This window comes from Quercus suber, unplaced genomic scaffold (assembly GCF_002906115.3).
Source record: "Quercus suber isolate HL8 unplaced genomic scaffold, Cork oak 2.0 scaffold_382, whole genome shotgun sequence".
In the NCBI taxonomy this organism is placed as follows: Eukaryota; Viridiplantae; Streptophyta; class Magnoliopsida; order Fagales; family Fagaceae; genus Quercus; species Quercus suber.
In genome coordinates, this window is record NW_027069834.1 from 698,132 (window position 1) to 704,272 (window position 6,141).

General features: G+C 34.6%; 1 pseudogene; it reads left to right on the forward strand.

The window, feature by feature from the left end:
* The first annotated feature begins 2,587 nt into the window (after positions 1-2,587).
* On the forward strand, positions 2,588-3,724 carry LOC112034491 (STOREKEEPER protein-like; annotated as a pseudogene).
* Positions 3,725-6,141: the final 2,417 nt, after the last annotated feature.

The following is a 6,141-nucleotide window of genomic DNA, read 5'->3' on the forward strand; positions in this document are numbered from 1 at the left end:
AACAAGGAAGACTTGGAAAATGTACTTAGGACAGAGGTATTTGTGAACGAAGCTGACAACCAAGTTAGAGTCGCTCACAAGATCCTCGGGTACAAACCGATCCAAAAGTCTTTCTCACTCCTAAATACGTGATCAGAGCCAAGGATCCTAGGTCGTANAGCAATTTTTTTTTTTTTGAACACTTCTACTCTTTAAGGTTGTAGCATGCACCAAAAAAAAAAAATCCTCCAGGAAAAATCTACTAATTTATTTTACTTTTGTGTAGTTTGAGAAACATACAGAATTTTGTGTAGCATGAAAATGGTGTGTATGTGAGTGTAAACCACTCTCTTATTCTCCCTTGAACACATACATATAAACTGATTGAGATACTACACTTCTTGGGCATAAGTGAAATTGAAGTAAAGATTAAAAGTGTTTCCAAGTAGAAGTAGATTAGTTGATTTTGTAGATTATAAATTATAAACTATAGATAGATAGATTTTTTTTTTTTTTTTTTGGGAAAGGTTATATAGATAGATAGATATATAGAATATAGAAGTTGAAGGTTTAAAAAAAATAAAATAAAAAATTCCACTTATAAGGTGCCTGCCTGCCTGCTGGTGTAGGCTTTGAAACTCTACGCCTCCATGTGGACCTCTGAACCAATCATAAGAGTTCACACCTGAAAGCTCGAATTTGTGTGAATACACAAGAACTTGTTTAAACTCCCAATTAAAAATTACGGTTAGATTACTTTTACTCTAACTTAAATAAAGTGTGGAATAAGAGTAAAAGCATGCAAACAACTAATAAAACTACTCTAAGCCATATTTATCAAATATCAACAATAAAATGAAAGATAAAAGAGTAAGGAAAAAGGATGCAAACACAAGATAATACCGAGACGTGTTATCGAAGAGGAAATCGAAGAATTCAGCGAAAAACCTCACCGCTGCCCTCCAAGCAGTAAATTAATCCACTAGAGAACAAGTTGGAGTACATGAATAACAAAAGACCCTCCAAGCCTAGTCTACCCCATTTACTTGAGCCCTCCAATCTCTTGCTACCAATTGGCTTCTCAGAATCTTGTCTTCTCTAACTTTCCTGGATCTCACAATTCAACCCGATTGCATCCGCTAACGATTGACTTCTTCCAATACTTCCCAGTAGCACCAAAATCTCACTTTACACTCAGATTGGATGTGATAAGTGTTTAAGCTATCAATTTCTTAAGGATTTGGATATGGAGAGGTAGGAGTAGAGGAAAACCACAAGGAAATGAATAGATGATTGTGGGTATAACAATTTTTAACTCTCGAGTATATTTTTTAGGATTTTCTCTCTGAAAAACACTCATTACAATATAGGGGTAATGAGAGTACATATAGTGTGGGTAAAGACTTGACAAAGCAAACATGGCAAAATAGCCAAACAAAATGTTTCGTGAGTATTTCGTAGGAAAGTCTTACCCGCGAGACACTCGCGAAAACTCTAGGCTGTCATGACTTTTCGCATTCTAGTCATGTGCTCTACATGTGGCTATTTCGTGAGATAGCTTCTTGTGAACTTTTCGCGAAATCCACTTGTTTTTCACTTTAAGTTTGAGCATTCACAGTCTCTCATACACAACTCTTACAATTAAAAACCTCACATAAATACCGAAAAAAATGACTGAATAAAATTACAATTAAATTTAGCACAGAATCAAAGCCAATACATAATAGTTGTGAATTACAATTTTACAACACCCCATGCCTCTAGGCACAAAGCCCAATTTTAAAAATTTCAAGCTTTTCAGCTTCCACGAATGGTACCCAAAGGTCAAGAATGTGAGCGTTTGGATTGTGATAAAACTTGCGGTTGCATTTCCAAAATCACATTTTTTTTTCCAGGCTTGTGAGGGAGTAAGTGGTTACTGTGTGGCTATTGTTCATTAAACAGTATTTGTTGACTTTTTGTTTATGCACAGTGCATCTGTGCACTGTTCATGGACTCACAATTTTCACTTTTTAATAACTTTTTCGTTAAAAATAGGTCTCACGGTGTTATTTACATATTTAAAAATTATTTTACTATAGTGTTTTCAGTTTTCAACTGTATTCAAACAGACCCAATGTAAGTGTTTGGATTGTGATGAAACTTGTGGCTGCGTTTCCAAAATCACGTTTTGGACTTTTTTCTTTTTTAGGCGCGTGAGGGAGTAAGTGGTTACTGTGCGAATATTGTTCAATGAACAGTAGCCGCACTTGTGGACTTTTTGTCATAAACAGTGCATTTATGCACTATTTATGAACCCATAATTTTTACTTTTTAGTAATTTTTTCATTAAAAATGAGTTTCATGATATTATTCATATATTTAAAAATTATTTTACTATCGTGTATTTAGTTTTTAATTTTTAATTTTTAATTTTTAGCTGTATCTAAACAGACCCAGTAAGTCTTAAAACTAAATATAAAATGGCCAGAACTCACTTCTCTTTTCTCCTTCGCATCGTCAAATACAAGTACAACTCTACAAGTACAAATACACCACGGATTCACAAAACCCTAACATCATAATAATAAAAAAAAACTTCCAAAACCCTAACAAATATCTCTCTCTAATGGCTCGGAAACAACGCCCATCTCATCGGGATGATCCACCGGCTGTTTCATCTTCTAATGAAGAAGAAGAAGAAACTTTCTCTGATGACGACGAAGAAGAAGAAGAAGAAGAAGAAGAAGAAGAAGCAGCAGGAGGAGAAGAAGAAGAAGAAGAAGAAGAAGAAGGAGGAAAACAAAGTTCATCTGAAGAAGAAGAACCATCCACTCCACCGAGGAAACCCTCTTCTTCATCATCCGGATCAAAAGCCAAACCCATGGAACCGGAATCGACTCCGGTAAAAGCCACACACGCCAGATCCACGAGATCCTCCATCATGAAGAAGAAGCATCCAAACAGTGAAAGGGATGCGACGCCGTCGAAGCGGGTCAAGAAGAAAGACCCAGACCCGGAACCAAAATCCCAGGGCGGTGCGGAAGAGAAGAAGCTTTTCCAGAGGCTGTGGAGCGATGACAATGAAATAGAATTACTAAAAGGGATGCTTGATTACCGAGCTATACACGACTCGGATCCCGCCGCAAATGGCGCTGCGTTTTACGAGTTCGTTAAGAAGAGTCTCCACGTGGAAGTTACGAAGGCCCAACTGGTGGATAAGATGAAAAGGTTAAGGAAGAAGTACAGCAATAATGCTGGGCGAGGAAAGAAAGGTAAAGACCCAACCTTTTCGAAACCCCACGAGTGAAAGACATATGAACTGTCGAAGAAAATTTGGGGCTGCGCTGCCGCTGATGGGGTTTCGGGGAGATGTTTGAATAGGATGTTAAGCTTTAATAAGAATGTGGTGTTGGAAGAGAGGTTGATAAAGAAAGGACTTGAATTGATTGGTCAACAGAAGAGGCTGGAATTGGAGGAGAGGTGGAAGAGGGTGGAGTTGGCTGAGTTGCAAATGTATGTCACTCAGGCCGAGTTGATTAGGGACCAGGCCAGCTTGATACTCGAGGCATACAAAGGCCAGGTAAAGTTGTTTGTTTTGTTTCCTCAAATTGTTTGTTAGTTTTTCCGATTATGCAATTTTCTTTATTGAACTTCTGATGATGCCCTGTCAGTCTCTATTTGAAGACTCAGCCTCTGTGATTTGCTGACTTTGTCCAGAGGAATCTTAGCCTTAATACCAAAGATTTATTCCTTGATTTTGGTGGATTACAGTTATGCAGCTATAATGATCTTTTGAAAGATGTACCCCAAATGTTGGTTTGCTATATGGCAAGCTTGATGAGGTAGATAGGAAAAGATTTTGGGATTAAAGAGTATTTAAAATTTGGAATATTAGAATTAGGAGTAGCTCCTAGCAACTATGCTATCATCCTTGTTTGTAGTTTGGCTTTAATATTTTGGTGTTACTGTCGATAGTATTATTCAAAGTGTCTGTACTCTGTTGGCTGTGAGCTTTTGCTTTGTTCGTAATGTTTATGCTCTTTAGCTTTGTTTATGCTAATAAGTGATAGGATGTTATGAGAGGACATACAAGTAATTTAAGTTGTGAATTTAAATTAAAGCCAATAACAATTTATCACACCTCTGATGTGTTGGAAAAATGTCCATTCCCAATACCTGAATTTCCTATTGGGTAGGGTAAACCCAAAAACTTACGCATTTGCCAATCACCAAAATAGCTAGGTGTTAGATTTGATTTAGCCCCAAAAACTTAACCTCAGATGTGTGTATAATTGTGAATTTTTTTAATTCTAGTCATGCATACGCACAGGGTTACAGACTAATATTAGATTAACATTAGACTTTCTTTTCATTTCAAATTCTTCAATGTGGAGATATATATATATATATCAAGTAACTCATAATTGTTACCAAAATCATACGGTTCTTTTGCTCTATTCTTCTCTTCTTCTACCTATAACCTTGCAAGTATGTATTTGTTTACTCTACTTTTTTTTTTTTTTCCATCAAATTGAATAGATTTTGTGTATTTTTTGTCAATTGTTTAAGCTAATGTCCTTAAGTTTAATCCAATTTAGAGAATTGTTACAGATTGCATACTTTTATTTTTGTTTGTATTTAATTTTTTATTATTAAACTGTCAGTTTGATTGTTGAGAAAATATATAAGAAATTGAACTTTCATGCATGTCTAATTAACTAAGAAATTAATTTTTGAGTCCAAACACAATAAAACCACAAAATATACTATCAATATTTTCTTTTTTTCTTTTCTAGGGTTTTCTTTTTCTTCTTGGCAAGTAGAGCTAATATTTAGGCTTTTCTTTTCTCTTTTGTGTTTTGTGTGTATAGATGTTGAATGTTTAGGCTTTGTAGTGACGTGTATTAATTTATTTTTTTATACGTTCTTTCGTATTGTGTTATTTTATATTTTTAAAAATATATATAATTTTTCTTCTCCTATATTTTTAAGTTGATAAAAATCTTAATTTGATTATAATCCAAATTCTTCATCTAATCATTTTCTTAATACATAAGTTATAAAAAAAATATTAATTAAAAAGAAGAAGAAACATAGTACATATTAAAAAGGTCCATCTAATCCATATATATATATATATATATTTTAAATTATATTACTACATGTAAAAATTGCAGAATTTTTTTTTTAGATTTATAAAAAAATAAATATAAATTTTTTTTCCTTATCTTCATCTCCTATAATTTTTAAGTTAATAAGAATCTTAATTTGATTACAATCCAAATTCTTCATCTAATCTTTGTCTTAGAGTTCATTTGGAAACAACTTATTTAGCTAAAACTATTTTTTTTTTTGCTAAAAGAATTATAAATAAAGTTAAAAGGTAGTTGAAATTGTACAATAGGATTCATGAATAGTATCAAAAAGTGCAACGAGAACCATGAATAGTAGCAAAAATAAGCTAAATAGTAAAAAAAAAGCTAGCTTATTAAGCCAGTGCCAAACATACTTAAAGTAAAGGTTTAGGTCCATCTAATCCTTTATTTATTTATTTATTACTACACGTTAAAAGATAGAAATAGCTTCTTTTGGTTTTTTATTTTTTATTTTATTTTTAACATTTATTTATCATCAATAATTTTTTTATTTTGTTTTCTAATAACTAATGTAGGGACCCAATTTGAATTGAGTGTTGGGTTTCAGCCCAATAAGCCCAAACAATAAATTTATAGAGAGTGGGTTGACAGGTTTAGGTGCTGGCCGTCGATCACCACGCTCAAACTTTTTCTTATAAAAAAGGCTAAGTGTTTCCTTACAAATAGGGGAATGCTCCTCGGCCATAGGCCGAGGAGGCCTTCAGGTTTTCCCCCCTCCTTTTGGCTTAACTAGCTCTTCTTTTATAGTTTTCATCTTCCTATCTCCTGCTTCCATCTGTTGATCGTCTATTTGCTTTCCTTCTGGTTGTCCGTCCCATCAGAGGCCTTATCGGCACTCAAGTGGCTCACTCTAACCAACGTTATCCTGCCAAGGGGTTACCTCCCCATTAATGCGGCCAGGGGGGTTGGTTGAGTGCATTCAATGCGATAGTGACAGCTTACTTTGGGGTTAACCTCTCCCCAAAATCACCTTTGTCAGGCCGAGGACAAGGTATCCTCGGCGTGGATCCAGGAGAATAAGCTT